At 38.5% G+C, this 20,530-nt stretch overlaps 29 non-coding genes across 29 annotated transcripts; all 29 read left to right on the top strand.

Annotated features, from left to right (window-relative positions):
- The first annotated feature begins 208 nt into the window (after positions 1 to 208).
- Positions 209 to 291, top strand: trnal-uaa (transfer RNA leucine (anticodon UAA)). The gene has a single exon. It is a non-coding gene; the product is annotated as a tRNA-Leu (tRNA).
- Positions 292 to 840: 549 nt separating this feature from the next.
- trnal-uaa (transfer RNA leucine (anticodon UAA)) lies at positions 841 to 923 on the top strand. Its single transcript has one exon. It is a non-coding gene; the product is annotated as a tRNA-Leu (tRNA).
- Positions 924 to 2,105: 1,182 nt separating this feature from the next.
- On the top strand, positions 2,106 to 2,188 carry trnal-uaa (transfer RNA leucine (anticodon UAA)). The gene has a single exon. It is a non-coding gene; the product is annotated as a tRNA-Leu (tRNA).
- Positions 2,189 to 2,736: 548 nt separating this feature from the next.
- trnal-uaa (transfer RNA leucine (anticodon UAA)) lies at positions 2,737 to 2,819 on the top strand. Its single transcript has one exon. It is a non-coding gene; the product is annotated as a tRNA-Leu (tRNA).
- Positions 2,820 to 3,369: 550 nt separating this feature from the next.
- On the top strand, positions 3,370 to 3,452 carry trnal-uaa (transfer RNA leucine (anticodon UAA)). The gene has a single exon. It is a non-coding gene; the product is annotated as a tRNA-Leu (tRNA).
- Positions 3,453 to 4,001: 549 nt separating this feature from the next.
- On the top strand, positions 4,002 to 4,084 carry trnal-uaa (transfer RNA leucine (anticodon UAA)). The gene has a single exon. It is a non-coding gene; the product is annotated as a tRNA-Leu (tRNA).
- Positions 4,085 to 4,634: 550 nt separating this feature from the next.
- Positions 4,635 to 4,717, top strand: trnal-uaa (transfer RNA leucine (anticodon UAA)). Its single transcript has one exon. It is a non-coding gene; the product is annotated as a tRNA-Leu (tRNA).
- Positions 4,718 to 5,267: 550 nt separating this feature from the next.
- trnal-uaa (transfer RNA leucine (anticodon UAA)) lies at positions 5,268 to 5,350 on the top strand. The gene has a single exon. It is a non-coding gene; the product is annotated as a tRNA-Leu (tRNA).
- A 545-nt stretch (positions 5,351 to 5,895) lies between these two features.
- trnal-uaa (transfer RNA leucine (anticodon UAA)) lies at positions 5,896 to 5,978 on the top strand. The gene has a single exon. It is a non-coding gene; the product is annotated as a tRNA-Leu (tRNA).
- Positions 5,979 to 6,527: 549 nt separating this feature from the next.
- trnal-uaa (transfer RNA leucine (anticodon UAA)) lies at positions 6,528 to 6,610 on the top strand. The gene has a single exon. It is a non-coding gene; the product is annotated as a tRNA-Leu (tRNA).
- Positions 6,611 to 7,896: 1,286 nt separating this feature from the next.
- On the top strand, positions 7,897 to 7,979 carry trnal-uaa (transfer RNA leucine (anticodon UAA)). Its single transcript has one exon. It is a non-coding gene; the product is annotated as a tRNA-Leu (tRNA).
- A 549-nt stretch (positions 7,980 to 8,528) lies between these two features.
- On the top strand, positions 8,529 to 8,611 carry trnal-uaa (transfer RNA leucine (anticodon UAA)). The gene has a single exon. It is a non-coding gene; the product is annotated as a tRNA-Leu (tRNA).
- A 550-nt stretch (positions 8,612 to 9,161) lies between these two features.
- Positions 9,162 to 9,244, top strand: trnal-uaa (transfer RNA leucine (anticodon UAA)). Its single transcript has one exon. It is a non-coding gene; the product is annotated as a tRNA-Leu (tRNA).
- A 550-nt stretch (positions 9,245 to 9,794) lies between these two features.
- Positions 9,795 to 9,877, top strand: trnal-uaa (transfer RNA leucine (anticodon UAA)). Its single transcript has one exon. It is a non-coding gene; the product is annotated as a tRNA-Leu (tRNA).
- A 546-nt stretch (positions 9,878 to 10,423) lies between these two features.
- On the top strand, positions 10,424 to 10,506 carry trnal-uaa (transfer RNA leucine (anticodon UAA)). The gene has a single exon. It is a non-coding gene; the product is annotated as a tRNA-Leu (tRNA).
- Positions 10,507 to 11,055: 549 nt separating this feature from the next.
- On the top strand, positions 11,056 to 11,138 carry trnal-uaa (transfer RNA leucine (anticodon UAA)). Its single transcript has one exon. It is a non-coding gene; the product is annotated as a tRNA-Leu (tRNA).
- A 550-nt stretch (positions 11,139 to 11,688) lies between these two features.
- Positions 11,689 to 11,771, top strand: trnal-uaa (transfer RNA leucine (anticodon UAA)). The gene has a single exon. It is a non-coding gene; the product is annotated as a tRNA-Leu (tRNA).
- Positions 11,772 to 12,321: 550 nt separating this feature from the next.
- Positions 12,322 to 12,404, top strand: trnal-uaa (transfer RNA leucine (anticodon UAA)). Its single transcript has one exon. It is a non-coding gene; the product is annotated as a tRNA-Leu (tRNA).
- Positions 12,405 to 12,952: 548 nt separating this feature from the next.
- trnal-uaa (transfer RNA leucine (anticodon UAA)) lies at positions 12,953 to 13,035 on the top strand. The gene has a single exon. It is a non-coding gene; the product is annotated as a tRNA-Leu (tRNA).
- Positions 13,036 to 13,583: 548 nt separating this feature from the next.
- Positions 13,584 to 13,666, top strand: trnal-uaa (transfer RNA leucine (anticodon UAA)). The gene has a single exon. It is a non-coding gene; the product is annotated as a tRNA-Leu (tRNA).
- A 546-nt stretch (positions 13,667 to 14,212) lies between these two features.
- trnal-uaa (transfer RNA leucine (anticodon UAA)) lies at positions 14,213 to 14,294 on the top strand. The gene has a single exon. It is a non-coding gene; the product is annotated as a tRNA-Leu (tRNA).
- A 564-nt stretch (positions 14,295 to 14,858) lies between these two features.
- On the top strand, positions 14,859 to 14,941 carry trnal-uaa (transfer RNA leucine (anticodon UAA)). The gene has a single exon. It is a non-coding gene; the product is annotated as a tRNA-Leu (tRNA).
- Positions 14,942 to 15,649: 708 nt separating this feature from the next.
- Positions 15,650 to 15,732, top strand: trnal-uaa (transfer RNA leucine (anticodon UAA)). The gene has a single exon. It is a non-coding gene; the product is annotated as a tRNA-Leu (tRNA).
- A 550-nt stretch (positions 15,733 to 16,282) lies between these two features.
- Positions 16,283 to 16,365, top strand: trnal-uaa (transfer RNA leucine (anticodon UAA)). Its single transcript has one exon. It is a non-coding gene; the product is annotated as a tRNA-Leu (tRNA).
- Positions 16,366 to 16,915: 550 nt separating this feature from the next.
- Positions 16,916 to 16,998, top strand: trnal-uaa (transfer RNA leucine (anticodon UAA)). The gene has a single exon. It is a non-coding gene; the product is annotated as a tRNA-Leu (tRNA).
- A 549-nt stretch (positions 16,999 to 17,547) lies between these two features.
- On the top strand, positions 17,548 to 17,630 carry trnal-uaa (transfer RNA leucine (anticodon UAA)). Its single transcript has one exon. It is a non-coding gene; the product is annotated as a tRNA-Leu (tRNA).
- A 550-nt stretch (positions 17,631 to 18,180) lies between these two features.
- On the top strand, positions 18,181 to 18,263 carry trnal-uaa (transfer RNA leucine (anticodon UAA)). Its single transcript has one exon. It is a non-coding gene; the product is annotated as a tRNA-Leu (tRNA).
- A 1,182-nt stretch (positions 18,264 to 19,445) lies between these two features.
- On the top strand, positions 19,446 to 19,528 carry trnal-uaa (transfer RNA leucine (anticodon UAA)). Its single transcript has one exon. It is a non-coding gene; the product is annotated as a tRNA-Leu (tRNA).
- Positions 19,529 to 20,068: 540 nt separating this feature from the next.
- Positions 20,069 to 20,151, top strand: trnal-uaa (transfer RNA leucine (anticodon UAA)). The gene has a single exon. It is a non-coding gene; the product is annotated as a tRNA-Leu (tRNA).
- Positions 20,152 to 20,530: the final 379 nt, after the last annotated feature.

Genomic DNA, 20,530 nt, shown 5'->3' with positions numbered 1-20,530 from the left:
TAGAAACACCTGGATGTCAGTGTGTTTAAGGCGCTAGACTCATGATCGAAATTCAAATGTTCTTGTTTGTTCCAAACCTACATCTGGTAGAAAGTTTGATTTGGATGTAATCAAGTTTTATTTACATATTGTCTGGATCAAAGCCAAAAGATCTAACTGTGTGCTCCTTATTCCATTTTGACTGCGCCCTTGATTTTGTGTTTAATACACCAGGATGGCCGAGAGGTTAAGGCGTTGGTCTTAAGATCCAATGGACATATATCCTCGTGGGTTCGAATCCCACTCCTCGTATGAATTCATCTATCATTTGCATGTTATCAATTGTACTTTCACTCATTTTAATTTTTTGGGATGAAAGCTGAAATAATTGACTTTGTTCCCCTTATATCGCCTTCATGTATTTCACTGGGCTCTTGATTGTACTTTACACCAGGATGGCTGAGTGGTTTAGACTGTTGGAATAAAAATCCAATGAATGCTATGTTCTTGTGGGTACCAACCGCATTCCTGGAAAAAACTTACTTTGGATGTAATCAACCCACCTTTCATTCATTTCCAATTAGCGTGGATCAAATCTGAAAGACATGACTATGACAAGTTCTTCTACTTTGACTCTGCTCTTGTTAGTCTTTTAGAAACACCTGGATGTCAGTGTGTTTAAGGCGCTAGACTCATGATCGAAATTCAAATGTTCTTGTTTGTTCCAAACCTACATCTGGTAGAAAGTTTGATTTGGATGTAATCAAGTTTTATTTACATATTGTCTGGATCAAAGCCAAAAGATCTAACTGTGTGCTCCTTATTCCATTTTGACTGCGCCCTTGATTTTGTGTTTAATACACCAGGATGGCCGAGAGGTTAAGGCGTTGGACTTAAGATCAAATGGACATATGTCCTCGTGGGTTCGAAACCCACTCCTGGTATAAGTTCATCTATCATTTTGATGTTATCAATTGTCCTTTCACTCATTTGAAATTTCTTTGGATGAAAGCTGAAATAATTGACTTTGTTCCCCTTATACCGCCTTCATGTATTCCACTGGGCTCTTGATTGTACTTTACACCAGGATGGCTGAGTGGTTTAGACTGTTGGAATAAAAATCCAATGAATGCTATGTTCTTGTGGGTACCAACCGCATTCCTGGAAAAAACTTACTTTGGATGTAATCAACCCACCTTTCATTCATTTCCAATTAGCGTGGATCAAATCTGAAAGACATGACTATGACAAGTTCTTCTACTTTGACTCTGCTCTTGTTAGTCTTTTAGAAACACCTGGATGTCAGTGTGTTTAAGGCGCTAGACTCATGATCGAAATTCAAATGTTCTTGTTTGTTCCAAACCTACATCTGGTAGAAAGTTTGATTTGGATGTAATCAAGTTTTATTTACATATTGTCTGGATCAAAGCCAAAAGATCTAACTGTGTGCTCCTTATTCCATTTGGACTGCGCCCTTGATTTTGTGTTTAATACACCAGGATGGCCGAGAGGTTAAGGCGTTGGGCTTAAGATCCAATGGACATATATCCTCGTGGGTTCGAACCCCACTCCTCGTATGAATTCATCTATCATTTGCATGTTATCAATTGTCCTTTCACTCATTTGAATTTTTTTGGATGAAAGCTGAAAGAATTGACTTTGTTCCCCTTATACCGCCTTCATGTATTTCACTGGGCTCTTGATTGTACTTTACACCAGGATGGCTGAGTGGTTTAGACTGTTGGAATAAAAATCCAATGAATGCTATGTTCTTGTGGGTACCAACCGCATTCCTGGAAAAAACTTACTTTGGATGTAATCAACCCACCTTTCATTCATTTCCAATTAGCGTGGATCAAATCTGAAAGACATGACTATGACAAGTTCTTCTACTTTGACTCTGCTCTTGTTAGTCTTTTAGAAACACCTGGATGTCAGTGTGTTTAAGGCGCTAGACTCATGATCGAAATTCAAATGTTCTTGTTTGTTCCAAACCTACATCTGGTAGAAAGTTTGATTTGGATGTAATCAAGTTTTATTTACATATTGTCTGGATCAAAGCCAAAAGATCTAACTGTGTGCTCCTTATTCCATTTTGACTGCGCCCTTGATTTTGTGTTTAATACACCAGGATGGCCGAGAGGTTAAGGCGTTGGACTTAAGATCCAATGGACATATGTCCTCGTGGGTTCGAACCCCACTCCTCGTATGAATTCATCTATCATTTGCATGTTATCAATTGTCCTTTCACTCATTTGAATTTTTGGGATGAAAGCTGAAATAATTGACTTTGTTCCCCTTATACCGCCTTCATGTATTTCACTGGGCTCTTGATTGTACTTTACACCAGGATGGCTGAGTGGTTTAGACTGTTGGAATAAAAATCCAATGAATGCTATGTTCTTGTGGGTACCAACCGCATTCCTGGAAAAAACTTACTTTGGATGTAATCAACCCACCTTTCATTCATTTCCAATTAGCGTGGATCAAATCTGAAAGACATGACTATGACAAGTTCTTCTACTTTGACTCTGCTCTTGTTAGTCTTTTAGAAACACCTGGATGTCAGTGTGTTTAAGGCGCTAGACTCATGATCGAAATTCAAATGTTCTTGTTTGTTCCAAACCTACATCTGGTAGAAAGTTTGATTTGGATGTAATCAAGTTTTATTTACATATTGTCTGGATCAAAGCCAAAAGATCTAACTGTGTGCTCCTTATTCCATTTTGACTGCGCCCTTGATTTTGTGTTTAATACACCAGGATGGCTGAGAGGTTAAGGCGTTGGACTTAAGATCAAATGGACATATGTCCTCGTGGGTTCGAACCCCACACCTGGTATAAGTTCATCTATTATTTTGATGTTATCAATTGTCCTTTCACTCATTTGAAATTTCTTTGGATGAAAGCTGAAATAATTGACTTTGTTCCCCTTATACCGCCTTCAAGTATTCCACTGGGCTCTTGATTGTACTTTACACCAGGATGGCTGAGTGGTTTAGACTGTTGGAATAAAAATCCAATGAATGCTATGTTCTTGTGGGTACCAACCGCATTCCTGGAAAAAACTTACTTTGGATGTAATCAACCCACCTTTCATTAATTTCCAATTAGCGTGGATCAAATCTGAAAGAAATGACTAAGACAAGTTCTTCTACTTTGACTCAGCTCATGTTAGTCTTTTATAAACGCCTGGATGTCAGTGTGTTTAAGGCGTTAGACTCATGATCGAAATTCAAATGTTCTTGTTTGTTCCAAACCTACATCTGGTAGAAAGTTTGATTTGGATGTAATCAAGTTTTATTTACATATTGTCTGGATCAAAGCCAAAAGATCTAACTGTGTGCTCCTTATTCCATTTTGACTGCGCCCTTGATTTTGTGTTTAATACACCAGGATGGCCGAGAGGTTAAGGCGTTGGACTTAAGATCCAATGGACATATGTCCTCGTGGGTTCGAACCCCACTCCTCGTATGAATTCATCTATCATTTGCATGTTATCAATTGTCCTTTCACTCATTTGAATTTTTTTGGATGAAAGCTGAAATAATTGACTTTGTTCCCCTTATACCGCCTTCATGTATTTCACTGGGCTCTTGATTGTACTTTACACCAGGATGGCTGAGTGGTTTAGACTGTTGGAATAAAAATCCAATGAATGCTATGTTCTTGTGGGTACCAACCGCATTCCTGGAAAAAACTTACTTTGGATGTAATCAACCCACCTTTCATTCATTTCCAATTAGCGTGGATCAAATCTGAAAGACATGACTATGACAAGTTCTTCTACTTTGACTCTGCTCTTGTTAGTCTTTTAGAAACACCTGGATGTCAGTGTGTTTAAGGCGCTAGACTCATGATCGAAATTCAAATGTTCTTGTTTGTTCCAAACCTACATCTGGTAGAAAGTTTGATTTGGATGTAATCAAGTTTTATTTACATATTGTCTGGATCAAAGCCAAAAGATCTAACTGTGTGCTCCTTATTCCATTTTGACTGCGCCCTTGATTTTGTGTTTAATACACCAGGATGGCCGAGAGGTTAAGGCGTTGGACTTAAGATCCAATGGACATATGTCCTCGTGGGTTCGAACCCCACTCCTCGTATGAATTCATCTATCATTTGCATGTTATCAATTGTCCTTTCACTCATTTGAATTTTTTGGGATGAAAGCTGAAAGAATTGACTTTGTTCCCCTTATACCGCCTTCATGTATTTCACTGGGCTCTTGATTGTACTTTACACCAGGATAGCTGAGTGGTTTAGACTGTTGGAATAAAAATCCAATGAATGCTATGTTCTTGTGGGTACCAACCGCATTCCTGGAAAAAAACTTACTTTGGATGTAATCAACCCACCTTTCATTCATTTCCAATTAGCGTGGATCAAATCTGAAAGACATGACTATGACAAGTTCTTCTACTTTGACTCTGCTCTTGTTAGTCTTTTAGAAACACCTGGATGTCAGTGTGTTTAAGGCGCTAGACTCATGATCGAAATTCAAATGTTCTTGTTTGTTCCAAACCTACATCTGGTAGAAAGTTTGATTTGGATGTAATCAAGTTTTATTTACATATTGTCTGGATCAAAGCCAAAAGATCTAACTGTGTGCTCCTTATTCCATTTTGACTGCGCCCTTGATTTTGTGTTTAATACACCAGGATGGCTGAGAGGTTAAGGCGTTGGACTTAAGATCCAATGGACATATGTCCTCGTGGGTTCGAACCCCACTCCTGGTATAAGTTCATCTATCATTTTGCATGTTATCAATTGTCCTTTCACTCATTTGAAATTTTTTGGATGAAAGCTGAAAGAATTGACTTTGTTCCCCTTATACCGCCTTCATGTATTTCACTGGGCTCTTGATTGTACTTTACACCAGGATAGCTGAGTGGTTTAGACTGTTGGAATAAAAATCCAATGAATGCTATGTTCTTGTGGGTACCAACCGCATTCCTGGAAAAAACTTACTTTGGATGTAATCAACCCACCTTTCATTCATTTCCAATTAGCGTGGATCAAATCTGAAAGACATGACTATGACAAGTTCTTCTACTTTGACTCTGCTCTTGTTAGTCTTTTTAGAAACACCTGGATGTCAGTGTGTTTAAGGCGCTAGACTCATGATCGAAATTCAAATGTTCTTGTTTGTTCCAAACCTACATCTGGTAGAAAGTTTGATTTGGATGTAATCAAGTTTTATTTACATATTGTCTGGATCAAAGCCAAAAGATCTAACTGTGTGCTCCTTATTCCATTTTGACTGCGCCTTGATTTTGTGTTTAATACACCAGGATGGCCGAGAGGTTAAGGCGTTGGACTTAAGATCCAATGGACATATGTCCTCGTGGGTTCGAACCCCACTCCTCGTATGAATTCATCTATCATTTGGATGAGATCAATTGTCCTTTCACTCATTTGAATTTTTTGGGATGAAAGCTGAAATAATTGACTTTGTTCCCCTTATACCTTCATGTATTTCACTGGGCTCTTGATTGTACTTTACACCAGGATGGCTGAGTGGTTTAGACTGTTGGAATAAAAATCCAATGAATGCTATGTTTTGTGGGTACCAACCGCATTCCTGGAAAAAACTTACTTTGGATGTAATCAACCCACCTTTCATTCATTTCCAATTAGCGTGGATCAAATCTGAAAGACATGACTATGACAAGTTCTTCTACTTTGACTCTGCTCTTGTTAGTCTTTTAGAAACACCTGGATGTCAGTGTGTTTAAGGCGCTAGACTCATGATCGAAATTCAAATGTTCTTGTTTGTTCCAAACCTACATCTGGTAGAAAGTTTGATTTGGATGTAATCAAGTTTTATTTACATATTGTCTGGATCAAAGCCAAAAGATCTAACTGTGTGCTCCTTATTCCATTTTGACTGCGCCCTTGATTTTGTGTTTAATACACCAGGATGGCCGAGAGGTTAAGGCGTTGGACTTAAGATCCAATGGACATATGTCCTCGTGGGTTCGAACCCCACTCCTCGTATGAATTCATCTATCATTTGCATGTTATCAATTGTCCTTTCACTCATTTGAATTTTTTGGGATGAAAGCTGAAAGAATTGACTTTGTTCCCCTTATACCGCCTTCATGTATTTCACTGGGCTCTTGATTGTACTTTACACCAGGATAGCTGAGTGGTTTAGACTGTTGGAATAAAAATCCAATGAATGCTATGTTCTTGTGGGTACCAACCGCATTCCTGGAAAAAACTTACTTTGGATGTAATCAACCCACCTTTCATTCATTTCCAATTAGCGTGGATCAAATCTGAAAGACATGACTATGACAAGTTCTTCTACTTTGACTCTGCTCTTGTTAGTCTTTTAGAAACACCTGGATGTCAGTGTGTTTAAGGCGCTAGACTCATGATCGAAATTCAAATGTTCTTGTTTGTTCCAAACCTACATCTGGTAGAAAGTTTGATTTGGATGTAATCAAGTTTTATTTACATATTGTCTGGATCAAAGCCAAAAGATCTAACTGTGTGCTCCTTATTCCATTTTGACTGCGCCCTTGATTTTGTGTTTAATACACCAGGATGGCCGAGAGGTTAAGGCGTTGGACTTAAGATCAAATGGACATATGTCCTCGTGGGTTCGAACCCCACACCTGGTATAAGTTCATCTATTATTTTGATGTTATCAATTGTCCTTTCACTCATTTGAAATTTCTTTGGATGAAAGCTGAAATAATTGACTTTGTTCCCCTTATACCGCCTTCAAGTATTCCACTGGGCTCTTGATTGTACTTTACACCAGGATGGCTGAGTGGTTTAGACTGTTGGAATAAAAATCCAATGAATGCTATGTTCTTGTGGGTACCAACCGCATTCCTGGAAAAAACTTACTTTGGATGTAATCAACCCACCTTTCATTCATTTCCAATTAGCGTGGATCAAATCTGAAAGACATGACTATGACAAGTTCTTCTACTTTGACTCTGCTCTTGTTAGTCTTTTAGAAACACCTGGATGTCAGTGTGTTTAAGGCGCTAGACTCATGATCGAAATTCAAATGTTCTTGTTTGTTCCAAACCTACATCTGGTAGAAAGTTTGATTTGGATGTAATCAAGTTTTATTTACATATTGTCTGGATCAAAGCCAAAAGATCTAACTGTGTGCTCCTTATTCCATTTTGACTGCGCCCTTGATTTTGTGTTTAATACACCAGGATGGCCGAGAGGTTAAGGCGTTGGACTTAAGATCAATGGACATATGTCCTCGTGGGTTCGAACCCCACACCTGGTATAAGTTCATCTATTATTTTGATGTTATCAATTGTCCTTTCACTCATTTGAAATTTCTTTGGATGAAAGCTGAAATTTGACTTTGTTATACAATGTATTTCACTCCTGGCCGATCATTTTCATTTTTGGATCTTATCATCCTTTCAATCATTTGAAATTTATTTGGATGAAAGCTGAAAGAATTGACTTTGTTCCCCTTATACCGCCTTCATGTATTTCACTGGGCTCTTGATTGTACTTTACACCAGGATGGCTGAGTGGTTTAGACTGTTGGAATAAAAATCCAATGAATGCTATGTTCTTGTGGGTACCAACCGCATTCCTGGAAAAAACTTACTTTGGATGTAATCAACCCACCTTTCATTCATTTCCAATTAGCGTGGATCAAATCTGAAAGACATGACTATGACAAGTTCTTCTACTTTGACTCTGCTCTTGTTAGTCTTTTAGAAACACCTGGATGTCAGTGTGTTTAAGGCGCTAGACTCATGATCGAAATTCAAATGTTCTTGTTTGTTCCAAACCTACATCTGGTAGAAAGTTTGATTTGGATGTAATCAAGTTTTATTTACATATTGTCTGGATCAAAGCCAAAAGATCTAACTGTGTGCTCCTTATTCCATTTTGACTGCGCCCTTGATTTTGTGTTTAATACACCAGGATGGCCGAGAGGTTAAGGCGTTGGACTTAAGATCCAATGGACATATGTCCTCGTGGGTTCGAACCCCACTCCTCGTATGAATTCATCTATCATTTGCATGTTATCAATTGTCCTTTCACTCATTTGAATTTTTTGGGATGAAAGCTGAAAGAATTGACTTTGTTCCCCTTATACCGCCTTCATGTATTTCACTGGGCTCTTGATTGTACTTTACACCAGGATGGCTGAGTGGTTTAGACTGTTGGAATAAAAATCCAATGAATGCTATGTTCTTGTGGGTACCAACCGCATTCCTGGAAAAAACTTACTTTGGATGTAATCAACCCACCTTTCATTCATTTCCAATTAGCGTGGATCAAATCTGAAAGACATGACTATGACAAGTTCTTCTACTTTGACTCTGCTCTTGTTAGTCTTTTAGAAACACCTGGATGTCAGTGTGTTTAAGGCGCTAGACTCATGATCGAAATTCAAATGTTCTTGTTTGTTCCAAACCTACATCTGGTAGAAAGTTTGATTTGGATGTAATCAAGTTTTATTTACATATTGTCTGGATCAAAGCCAAAAGATCTAACTGTGTGCTCCTTATTCCATTTTGACTGCGCCCTTGATTTTGTGTTTAATACACCAGGATGGCCGAGAGGTTAAGGCGTTGGACTTAAGATCAAATGGACATATGTCCTCGTGGGTTCGAACCCCACACCTGGTATAAGTTCATCTATTATTTTGATGTTATCAATTGTCCTTTCACTCATTTGAAATTTCTTTGGATGAAAGCTGAAATAATTGACTTTGTTCCCCTTATACCGCCTTCATGTATTTCACTGGGCTCTTGATTGTACTTTACACCAGGATGGCTGAGTGGTTTAGACTGTTGGAATAAAAATCCAATGAATGCTATGTTCTTGTGGGTACCAACCGCATTCCTGGAAAAAACTTACTTTGGATGTAATCAACCCACCTTTCATTCATTTCCAATTAGCGTGGATCAAATCTGAAAGACATGACTATGACAAGTTCTTCTACTTTGACTCTGCTCTTGTTAGTCTTTTAGAAACACCTGGATGTCAGTGTGTTTAAGGCGCTAGACTCATGATCGAAATTCAAATGTTCTTGTTTGTTCCAAACCTACATCTGGTAGAAAGTTTGATTTGGATGTAATCAAGTTTTATTTACATATTGTCTGGCTCAAAGCCAAAAGATCTAACTGTGTGCTCCTTATTCCATTTGGACTGCGCCCTTGATTTTGTGTTTAATACACCAGGATGGCCGAGAGGTTAAGGCGTTGGGCTTAAGATCCAATGGACATATATCCTCGTGGGTTCGAACCCCACTCCTCGTATGAATTCATCTATCATTTGCATGTTATCAATTGTCCTTTCACTCATTTGAATTTTTTGGGATGAAAGCTGAAATAATTGACTTTGTTCCCCTTATATCGCCTTCATGTATTTCACTGGGCTCTTGATTGTACTTTACACCAGGATGGCTGAGTGGTTTAGACTGTTGGAATAAAAATCCAATGAATGCTATGTTCTTGTGGGTACCAACCGCATTCCTGGAAAAAACTTACTTTGGATGTAATCAACCCACCTTTCATTCATTTCCAATTAGCGTGGATCAAATCTGAAAGAAATGACTATGACAAGTTCTTCTACTTTGACTCTGCTCTTGTTAGTCTTTTTAGAAACACCTGGATGTCAGTGTGTTTAAGGCGCTAGACTCATGATCGAAATTCAAATGTTCTTGTTTGTTCCAAACCTACATCTGGTAGAAAGTTTGATTTGGATGTAATCAAGTTTTATTTACATATTGTCTGGATCAAAGCCAAAAGATCTAACTGTGTGCTCCTTATTCCATTTTCACTGCGCCCTTGATTTTGTGTTTATTACACCTGGATGGCCGAGAGGTTAAGGCGTTGGACTTAAGATCCAATGGACATATGTCCTCGTGGGTTCGAACCCCACTCCTGGTATGAATTCATCTATCATTTGGATTTATCAATTGTCCTTTCACTCATTTGAATTTTTTGGATGAAAGCTGAAAGAATTGACTTTGTTCCCTTATACCGCCTTCATGTATTTCACTGGGCTCTTGATTGTACTTTACACCAGGATGGCTGAGTGGTTTAGACTGTTGGAATAAAAATCCAATGAATGCTATGTTCTTGTGGGTACCAACCGCATTCCTGGAAAAAACTTACTTTGGATGTAATCAACCCACCTTTCATTCATTTCCAATTAGCGTGGATCAAATCTGAAAGACATGACTATGACAAGTTCTTCTACTTTGACTCTGCTCTTGTTAGTCTTTTAGAAACACCTGGATGTCAGTGTGTTTAAGGCGCTAGACTCATGATCGAAATTCAAATGTTCTTGTTTGTTCCAAACCTACATCTGGTAGAAAGTTTGATTTGGATGTAATCAAGTTTTATTTACATATTGTCTGGATCAAAGCCAAAAGATCTAACTGTGTGCTCCTTATTCCATTTTGACTGCGCCCTTGATTTTGTGTTTAATACACCAGGATGGCCGAGAGGTTAAGGCGTTGGACTTAAGATCCAATGGACATATGTCCTCGTGGGTTCGAACCCCACTCCTCGTATGAATTCATCTATCATTTGCATGTTATCAATTGTCCTTTCACTCATTTGAATTTTTTGGGATGAAAGCTGAAAGAATTGACTTTGTTCCCCTTATACCGCCTTCATGTATTTCACTGGGCTCTTGATTGTACTTTACACCAGGATAGCTGAGTGGTTTAGACTGTTGGAATAAAAATCCAATGAATGCTATGTTCTTGTGGGTACCAACCGCATTCCTGGAAAAAACTTACTTTGGATGTAATCAACCCACCTTTCATTCATTTCCAATTAGCGTGGATCAAATCTGAAAGACATGACTATGACAAGTTCTTCTACTTTGACTCTGCTCTTGTTAGTCTTTTAGAAACACCTGGATGTCAGTGTGTTTAAGGCGCTAGACTCATGATCGAAATTCAAATGTTCTTGTTTGTTCCAAACCTACATCTGGTAGAAAGTTTGATTTGGATGTAATCAAGTTTTATTTACATATTGTCTGGATCAAAGCCAAAAGATCTAACTGTGTGCTCCTTATTCCATTTTGACTGCGCCCTTGATTTTGTGTTTAATACACCAGGATGGCCGAGAGGTTAAGGCGTTGGACTTAAGATCAAATGGACATATGTCCTCGTGGGTTCGAACCCCACACCTGGTATAAGTTCATCTATTATTTTGATGTTATCAATTGTCCTTTCACTCATTTGAAATTTCTTTGGATGAAAGCTGAAATAATTGACTTTGTTCCCCTTATACCGCCTTCAAGTATTCCACTGGGCTCTTGATTGTACTTTACACCAGGATGGCTGAGTGGTTTAGACTGTTGGAATAAAAATCCAATGAATGCTATGTTCTTGTGGGTACCAACCGCATTCCTGGAAAAAACTTACTTTGGATGTAATCGACCCACCTTTCATTAATTTCCAATTAGCGTGGATCAAATCTGAAAGAAATGACTAAGACAAGTTCTTCTACTTTGACTCAGCTCTTGTTAGTCTTTTAGAAACACCTGGATGTCAGTGTGTTTAAGGCGTTAGACTCATGATCGAAATTCAAATGTTCTTGTTTGTTCCAAACCTACATCTGGTAGAAAGTTTGATTTGGATGTAATCAAGTTTTATTTACATATTGTCTGGATCAAAGCCAAAAGATCTAACTGTGTGCTCCTTATTCCATTTTGACTGCGCCCTTGATTTTGTGTTTAATACACCAGGATGGCCGAGAGGTTAAGGTGTTGGACTTAAGATCCAATGGACATATGTCCTCGTGGGTTCGAAACCCACTCCTGGTATAAGTTCATCTATCATTTTGATGTTATCAATTGTCCTTTCATTCATTTGAAATTTCTTTGGATGAAAGCTGAAATAATTGACTTTGTTCCCCTTATACCGCCTTCATGTATTTCACTGGGCTCTTGATTGTACTTTACACCAGGATAGCTGAGTGGTTTAGACTGTTGGAATAAAAATCCAATGAATGCTATGTTCTTGTGGGTACCAACCGCATTCCTGGAAAAAACTTACTTTGGATGTAATCAACCCACCTTTCATTCATTTCCAATTAGCGTGGATCAAATCTGAAAGACATGACTATGACAAGTTCTTCTACTTTGACTCTGCTCTTGTTAGTCTTTTAGAAACACCTGGATGTCAGTGTGTTTAAGGCGCTAGACTCATGATCGAAATTCAAATGTTCTTGTTTGTTCCAAACCTACATCTGGTAGAAAGTTTGATTTGGATGTAATCAAGTTTTATTTACATATTGTCTGGATCAAAGCCAAAAGATCTAACTGTGTGCTCCTTATTCCATTTTGACTGCGCCCTTGATTTTGTGTTTAATACACCAGGATGGCCGAGAGGTTAAGGCGTTGGACTTAAGATCCAATGGACATATGTCCTCGTGGGTTCGAACCCCACTCCTGGTATGAATTCATCTATCATTTGCATGTTATCAATTGTCCTTTCACTCATTTGAATTTTTTGGGATGAAAGCTGAAAGAATTGACTTTGTTCCCCTTATACCGCCTTCATGTATTTCACTGGGCTCTTGATTGTACTTTACACCAGGATGGCTGAGTGGTTTAGACTGTTGGAATAAAATCCAATGAATGCTATGTTCTTGTGGGTACCAACCGCATTCCTGGAAAAAACTTACTTTGGATGTAATCAACCCACCTTTCATTCATTTCCAATTAGCGTGGATCAAATCTGAAAGACATGACTATGACAAGTTCTTCTACTTTGACTCTGCTCTTGTTAGTCTTTTAGAAACACCTGGATGTCAGTGTGTTTAAGGCGCTAGACTCATGATCGAAATTCAAATGTTCTTGTTTGTTCCAAACCTACATCTGGTAGAAAGTTTGATTTGGATGTAATCAAGTTTTATTTACATATTGTCTGGATCAAAGCCAAAAGATCTAACTGTGTGCTCCTTATTCCATTTTGACTGCGCCCTTGATTTTGTGTTTATTACACCAGGATGGCCGAGAGGTTAAGGCGTTGGACTTAAGATCCAATGGACATATGTCCTCGTGGGTTCGAACCCCACTCCTCGTATGAATTCATCTATCATTTGCATGTTATCAATTGTCCTTTCACTCATTTGAATTTTTTTGGATGAAAGCTGAAAGAATTGACTTTGTTCCCCTTATACCGCCTTCATGTATTTCACTGGGCTCTTGATTGTACTTTACACCAGGATGGCTGAGTGGTTTAGACTGTTGGAATAAAAATCCAATGAATGCTATGTTCTTGTGGGTACCAACCGCATTCCTGGAAAAAATTACTTTGGATGTAATCAACCCACCTTTCATTCATTTCCAATTAGCGTGGATCAAATCTGAAAGAAATGACTATGACAAGTTCTTCTACTTTGACTCTGCTCTTGTTAGTCTTTTAGAAACACCTGGATGTCAGTGTGTTTAAGGCGCTAGACTCATGATCGAAATTCAAATGTTCTTGTTTGTTCCAAACCTACATCTGGTAGAAAGTTTGATTTGGATGTAATCAAGTTTTATTTACATATTGTCTGGATCAAAGCCAAAAGATCTAACTGTGTGCTCCTTATTCCATTTTGACTGCGCCCTTGATTTTGTGTTTATTACACCAGGATGGCCGAGAGGTTAAGGCGTTGGACTTAAGATCCAATGGACATATGTCCTCGTGGGTTCGAACCCCACTCCTGGTATGAATTCATCTATCATTTGGATTTTATCAATTGTCCTTTCACTCATTTGAAATTTGGATGAAAGCTGAAAGAATTGACTTTGTTCCCCTTATACCGCCTTCATGTATTTCACTGGGCTCTTGATTGTACTTTACACCAGGATGGCTGAGTGGTTTAGACTGTTGGAATAAAAATCCAATGAATGCTATGTTCTTGTGGGTACCAACCGCATTCCTGGAAAAAACTTACTTTGGATGTAATCAACCCACCTTTCATTCATTTCCAATTAGCGTGGATCAAATCTGAAAGACATGACTATGACAAGTTCTTCTACTTTGACTCTGCTCTTGTTAGTCTTTTAGAAACACCTGGATGTCAGTGTGTTTAAGGCGCTAGACTCATGATCGAAATTCAAATGTTCTTGTTTGTTCCAAACCTACATCTGGTAGAAAGTTTGATTTGGATGTAATCAAGTTTTATTTACATATTGTCTGGATCAAAGCCAAAAGATCTAACTGTGTGCTCCTTATTCCATTTTGACTGCGCCCTTGATTTTGTGTTTATTACACCAGGATGGCCGAGAGGTTAAGGCGTTGGACTTAAGATCCAATGACATATGTCCTCGTGGGTTCGAACCCCACTCCTGGTATGAATTCATCTATCATTTGCATGTTATCAATTGTCCTTTCACTCATTTGAATTTTTTGGGATGAAAGCTGAAAAGAATTGACTTTGTTCCCTCCTGGTATACCGCCTTCAAAGAATTGTATTTCACTGGGCTCTTGATTGTACTTTACACCAGGATGGCTGAGTGGTTTAGACTGTTGGAATAAAAATCCAATGAATGCTATGTTCTTGTGGGTACCAACCGCATTCCTGGAAAAAACTTACTTTGGATGTAATCAACCCACCTTTCATTCATTCATTTCCAATTAGCGTGGATCAAATCTGAAAGACATGACTATGACAAGTTCTTCTACTTTGACTCTGCTCTTGTTAGTCTTTTAGAAACACCTGGATGTCAGTGTGTTTAAGGCGCTAGACTCATGATCGAAATTCAAATGTTCTTGTTTGTTCCAAACCTACATCTGGTAGAAAGTTTGATTTGGATGTAATCAAGTTTTATTTACATATTGTCTGGATCAAAGCCAAAAGATCTAACTGTGTGCTCCTTATTCCATTTTGACTGCGCCCTTGATTTTGTGTTTATTACACCAGGATGGCCGAGAGGTTAAGGCGTTGGACTTAAGATCCAATGGACATATGTCCTCGTGGGTTCGAACCCCACTCCTGGTATGAATTCATCTATCATTTGGATGTTATCAATTGTCCTTTTATTTATTTGGATGAAAGCTGAAAGAATTGACTTTGTTCCCCTTATACCGCCTTCATGTATTTCACTGGGCTCTTGATTGTACTTTACACCAGGATGGCCGAGAGGTTAAGGCGTTGGACTTAAGATCCAATGGACATATCAATTGTCCTTTTCATCTATCATTTGAAATTTTTATTTGGATGAAAGCTGAAAGAATTGACTTTGTTCCCCTTATACCGCCTTCATGTATTTCACTGGGCTCTTGATTGTACTTTACACCAGGATGGCTGAGTGGTTTAGACTGTTGGAATAAAAATCCAATGAATGCTATGTTCTTGTGGGTACCAACCGCATTCCTGGAAAAAACTTACTTTGGATGTAATCAACCCACCTTTCATTCATTTCCAATTAGCGTGGATCAAATCTGAAAGACATGACTATGACAAGTTCTTCTACTTTGACTCTGCTCTTGTTAGTCTTTTAGAAACACCTGGATGTCAGTGTGTTTAAGGCGCTAGACTCATGATCGAAATTCAAATGTTCTTGTTTGTTCCAAACCTACATCTGGTAGAAAGTTTGATTTGGATGTAATCAAGTTTTATTTACATATTGTCTGGATCAAAGCCAAAAGATCTAACTGTGTGCTCCTTATTCCATTTTGACTGCGCCCTTGATTTTGTGTTTATTACACCAGGATGGCCGAGAGGTTAAGGCGTTGGACTTAAGATCCAATGGACATATGTCCTCGTGGGTTCGAACCCCACTCCTGGTATGAATTCATCTATCATTTGGATGTTATCAATTGTCCTTTCAATCATTTGAAATTTATTTGGATGAAAGCTGAAAGAATTGACTTTGTTCCCCTTATACCGCCTTCATGTATTTCACTGGGCTCTTGATTGTACTTTACACCAGGATGGCTGAGTGGTTTAGACTGTTGGAATAAAAATCCAATGAATGCTATGTTCTTGTGGGTACCAACCGCATTCCTGGAAAAAACTTACTTTGGATGTAATCAACCCACCTTTCATTCATTTCCAATTAGCGTGGATCAAATCTGAAAGAAATGACTATGACAAGTTCTTCTACTTTGACTCTGCTCTTGTTAGTCTTTTAGAAACACCTGGATGTCAGTGTGTTTAAGGCGCTAGACTCATGATCGAATTTCAAATGTTCTTGTTTGTTCCAAACCTACATCTGGTAGAAAGTTTGATTTGGATGTAATCAAGTTTTATTTACATATTGTCTGGATCAAAGCCAAAAGATCTAACTGTGTGCTCCTTATTCCATTTTGACTGCGCCCTTGATTTTGTGTTTATTACACCAGGATGGCCGAGAGGTTAAGGCGTTGGACTTAAGATCCAATGGACATATGTCCTCGTGGGTTCGAACCCCACTCCTGGTATGAATTCATCTATCATTTGGATGTTATCAATTGTCCTTTCACTCATTTGAAATTTATTTGGATGAAAGCTGAAAGAATTGACTTTGTTCCCCTTATACCGCCTTCATGTATTTCACTGGGCTCTTGATTGTACTTTACACCAGGATGGCTGAGTGGTTTAGACTGTTGGAATAAAAATCCAATGAATGCTATGTTCTTGTGGGTACCAACCGCATTCCTGGAAAAAAATTACTTTGGATGTAATCAACCCACCTTTCATTCATTTCCAATTAGCGTGGATCAAATCTGAAAGAAATGACTATGACAAGTTCTTCTACTTTGACTCTGCTCTTGTTAGTCTTTTAGAAACGCCTGGATGTCAGTGTGTTTAAGGCGCTAGACTCATGATCGAATTTCAAATGTTCTTGTTTGTTCCAAACCTACTTCTGGTGGAAAGTTTGATTTGGATGTAATCAAGTTTTATTTACATATTGTCTGGATCAAAGCCAAAAGATCTAACTGTGTGCTCCTTATTCCATTTTGACTGCGCCCTTGATTTTGTGTTTAATACACCAGGATGGCCGAGAGGTTAAGGCGTTGGACTTAAGATCCAATGGACATATGTCCTCGTGGGTTCGAACCCCACTCCTGGTATGAATTCATCTATCATTTGGATCTTATCAATTGTCCTTTCAATCATTTGAAATTTATTTGGATGAAAGCTGAAAGAATTGACTTTGTTCCCCTTATACCGCCTTCATGTATTTCACTGGGCTCTTGATTGTACTTTACACCAGGATGGCTGAGTGGTTTAGACTGTTGGAATAAAAATCCAATGAATGCTATGTTCTTGTGGGTACCAACCGCATTCCTGGAAAAAATTACTTTGGATGTAATCAACCCACCTTTCATTCATTTCCAATTAGCGTGGATCAAATCTGAAAGAAATGACTATGACAAGTTCTTCTACTTTGACTCAGCTCTTGTTAGTCTTTTAGAAACGCCTGGATGTCAGTGTGTTTAAGGCGCTAGACTCATGATCGAAATTCAAATGTTCTTGTTTGTTCCAAACCTACATCTGGTAGAAAGTTTGATTTGGATGTAATCAAGTTTTATTTACATATTGTCTGGATCAAAGCCAAAAGATCTAACTGTGTGCTCCTTATTCCATTTTCACTGCGCCCTTGATTTTGTGTTTATTACACCAGGATGGCCGAGAGGTTAAGGCGTTGGACTTAAGATCCAATGGACATATGTCCTCGTGGGTTCGAACCCCACTCCTGGTATGAATTCATCTATCATTTGGATCTTATCAATTCTCCTTTCACTCATTTGAAATTTATTTGGATGAAAGCTGAAAGAATTGACTTTGTTCCCCTTATACCGCCTTCATGTATTTCACTGGGCTCTTGATTGTACTTTACACCAGGATGGCTGAGTGGTTTAGACTGTTGGAATAAAAATCCAATGAATGCTATGTTCTTGTGGGTACCAACCGCATTCCTGGAAAAAACTTACTTTGGATGTAATCAACCCACCTTTCATTCATTTCCAATTAGCGTGGATCAAATCTGAAAGACATGACTATGACAAGTTCTTCTACTTTGACTCTGCTCTTGTTAGTCTTTTAGAAACACCTGGATGTCAGTGTGTTTAAGGCGCTAGACTCATGATCGAAATTCAAATGTTCTTGTTTGTTCCAAACCTACATCTGGTAGAAAGTTTGATTTGGATGTAATCAAGTTTTATTTACATATTGTCTGGATCAAAGCCAAAAGATCTAACTGTGTGCTCCTTATTCCATTTTCACTGCGCCCTTGATTTTGTGTTTATTACACCAGGATGGCCGAGAGGTTAAGGCGTTGGACTTAAGATCCAATGGACATATGTCCTCGTGGGTTCGAACCCCACTCCTGGTATGAATTCATCTATCATTTAGATCTTATCAATTGTCCTTTCAATCATTTGAAATTTATTTGGATGAAAGCTGAAAGAATTGACTTTGTTCCCCTTATACCGCCTTCATGTATTTCACTGGGCTCTTGATTGTACTTTACACCAGGATGGCTGAGTGGTTTAGACTGTTGGAATAAAAATCCAATGAATGCTATGTTCTTGTGGGTACCAACCTCATTCCTGGAAAAAACTTACTTTGGATGTAATCAACCCACCTTTCATTCATTTCCAATTAGCGTGGATCAAATCTGAAAGACATGACTATGACAAGTTCCTCTACTTTGATTCTGCTCTTGTTAGTATTTTAGAAACACCTGGATGTCAGTGTGTTTAAGGCGCTAGACTCATGATCGAAATTCAAATGTTCTTGTTTGTTCCAAACCTACATCTGGTAGAAAGTTTGATTTGGATGTAATCAAGTTTTATTTACATATTGTCTAGATCAAAGCCAAAAGATCTAACTGTGTGCTCCTTATTCCATTTTGACTGCGCCCTTGATTTTGTGTTTATTACACCAGGATGGCCGAGATGTTAAGGCGTTGGACTTAAGACCCAATGGGTATATGTCCTCGTGGGTTTGAACCCCACTCCTGGTATGAATTCATCTATCATTTGGATGTTATCAATTGTCCTTTCACTTATTTGAAATTTATTTGGATGAAAGCTGAAAGAATTGACTTTGTTCCCCTTATACCGCCTTCATGTATTTCACTGGGCTCTTGATTGTACTTTACACCAGGATGGCTGAGTGGTTTAGACTGTTGGAATAAAAATCCAATGAATGATATGTTCTTGTGGGTACCAACCGCATTCCTGGAAAAAACTTACTTTGGATGTAATCAACCCACCTTTCATTCATTTCCAATTAGCGTGGATCAAATCTGAAAGACATGACTATGACAAGTTCTTCTACTTTGACTCTGCTCTTGTTAGTCTTTTAGAAACACCTGGATGTCAGTGTGTTTAAGGCGCTAGACTCATGATCGAAATTCAAATGTTCTTGTTTGTTCCAAACCTACATCTGGTAGAAAGTTTGATTTGGATGTAATCAAGTTTTATTTACATATTGTCTGGATCAAAGCCAAAAGATCTAACTGTGTGCTCCTTATTCCATTTTGACTGCGCCTTGATTTTGTGTTTATTACACCAGGATGGCCGAGAGGTTAAGGCGTTGGACTTAAGATCCAATGGACATATGTCCTCGTGGGTTCGAACCCCACTCCTGGTATGAATTCATCTATCATTTGGATTTTATCAATTGTCCTTTTATTTATTTGGATGAAAGCTGAAAGAATTGACTTTGTTCCCCTTATACCGCCTTCATGTATTTCACTGGGCTCTTGATTGTACGTTACACCAGGATGGCTGAGTGGTTTAGACTGTTGGAATAAAAATCCAATGAATGCTATGTTCTTGTGGGTACCAACCGCATTCCTGGAAAAAACTTACTTTGGATGTAATCAACCCACCTTTCATTCATTTCCAATTAGCGTGGATCAAATCTGAAAGACATGACTATGACAAGTTCTTCTACTTTGACTCTGCTCTTGTTAGTCTTTTAGAAACACCTGGATGTCAGTGTGTTTAAGGCGCTAGACTCATGATCGAAATTCAAATGTTCTTGTTTGTTCCAAACCTACATCTGGTAGAAAGTTTGATTTGGATGTAATCAAGTTTTATTTACATATTGTCTGGATCAAAGCCAAAAGATCTAACTGTGTGCTCCTTATTCCATTTTGACTGCGCCCCTTGATTTTGTGTTTATTACACCAGGATGGCCGAGAGGTTAAGGCGTTGGACTTAAGATCCAATGGACATATGTCCTCGTGGGTTCGAACCCCACTCCTGGTATGAATTCATCTATCATTTGGATGTTATCAATTGTCCTTTCACTCATTTGAAATTTATTTGGATGAAAGCTGAAAGAATTGACTTTGTTCCCCTTATACCGCCTTCATGTATTTCACTGGGCTCTTGATTGTACTTTACACCAGGATGGCTGAGTGGTTTAGACTGTTGGAATAAAAATCCAATGAATGCTATGTTCTTGTGGGTACCAACCGCATTCCTGGAAAAAACTTACTTTGGATGTAATCAACCCACCTTTCATTCATTTCCAATTAGCGTGGATCAAATCTGAAAGACATGACTATGACAAGTTCCTCTACTTTGATTCTGCTCTTGTTAGTATTTTAGAAACACCTGGATGTCAGTGTGTTTAAGGCGCTAG

Source organism: Oncorhynchus nerka, linkage group LG12 (genome assembly GCF_034236695.1).
Source record: "Oncorhynchus nerka isolate Pitt River linkage group LG12, Oner_Uvic_2.0, whole genome shotgun sequence".
Lineage (NCBI taxonomy): Eukaryota > Metazoa > Chordata > Actinopteri > Salmoniformes > Salmonidae > Oncorhynchus > Oncorhynchus nerka.
This window is presented reverse-complemented; position numbering and strand designations above follow the sequence as displayed.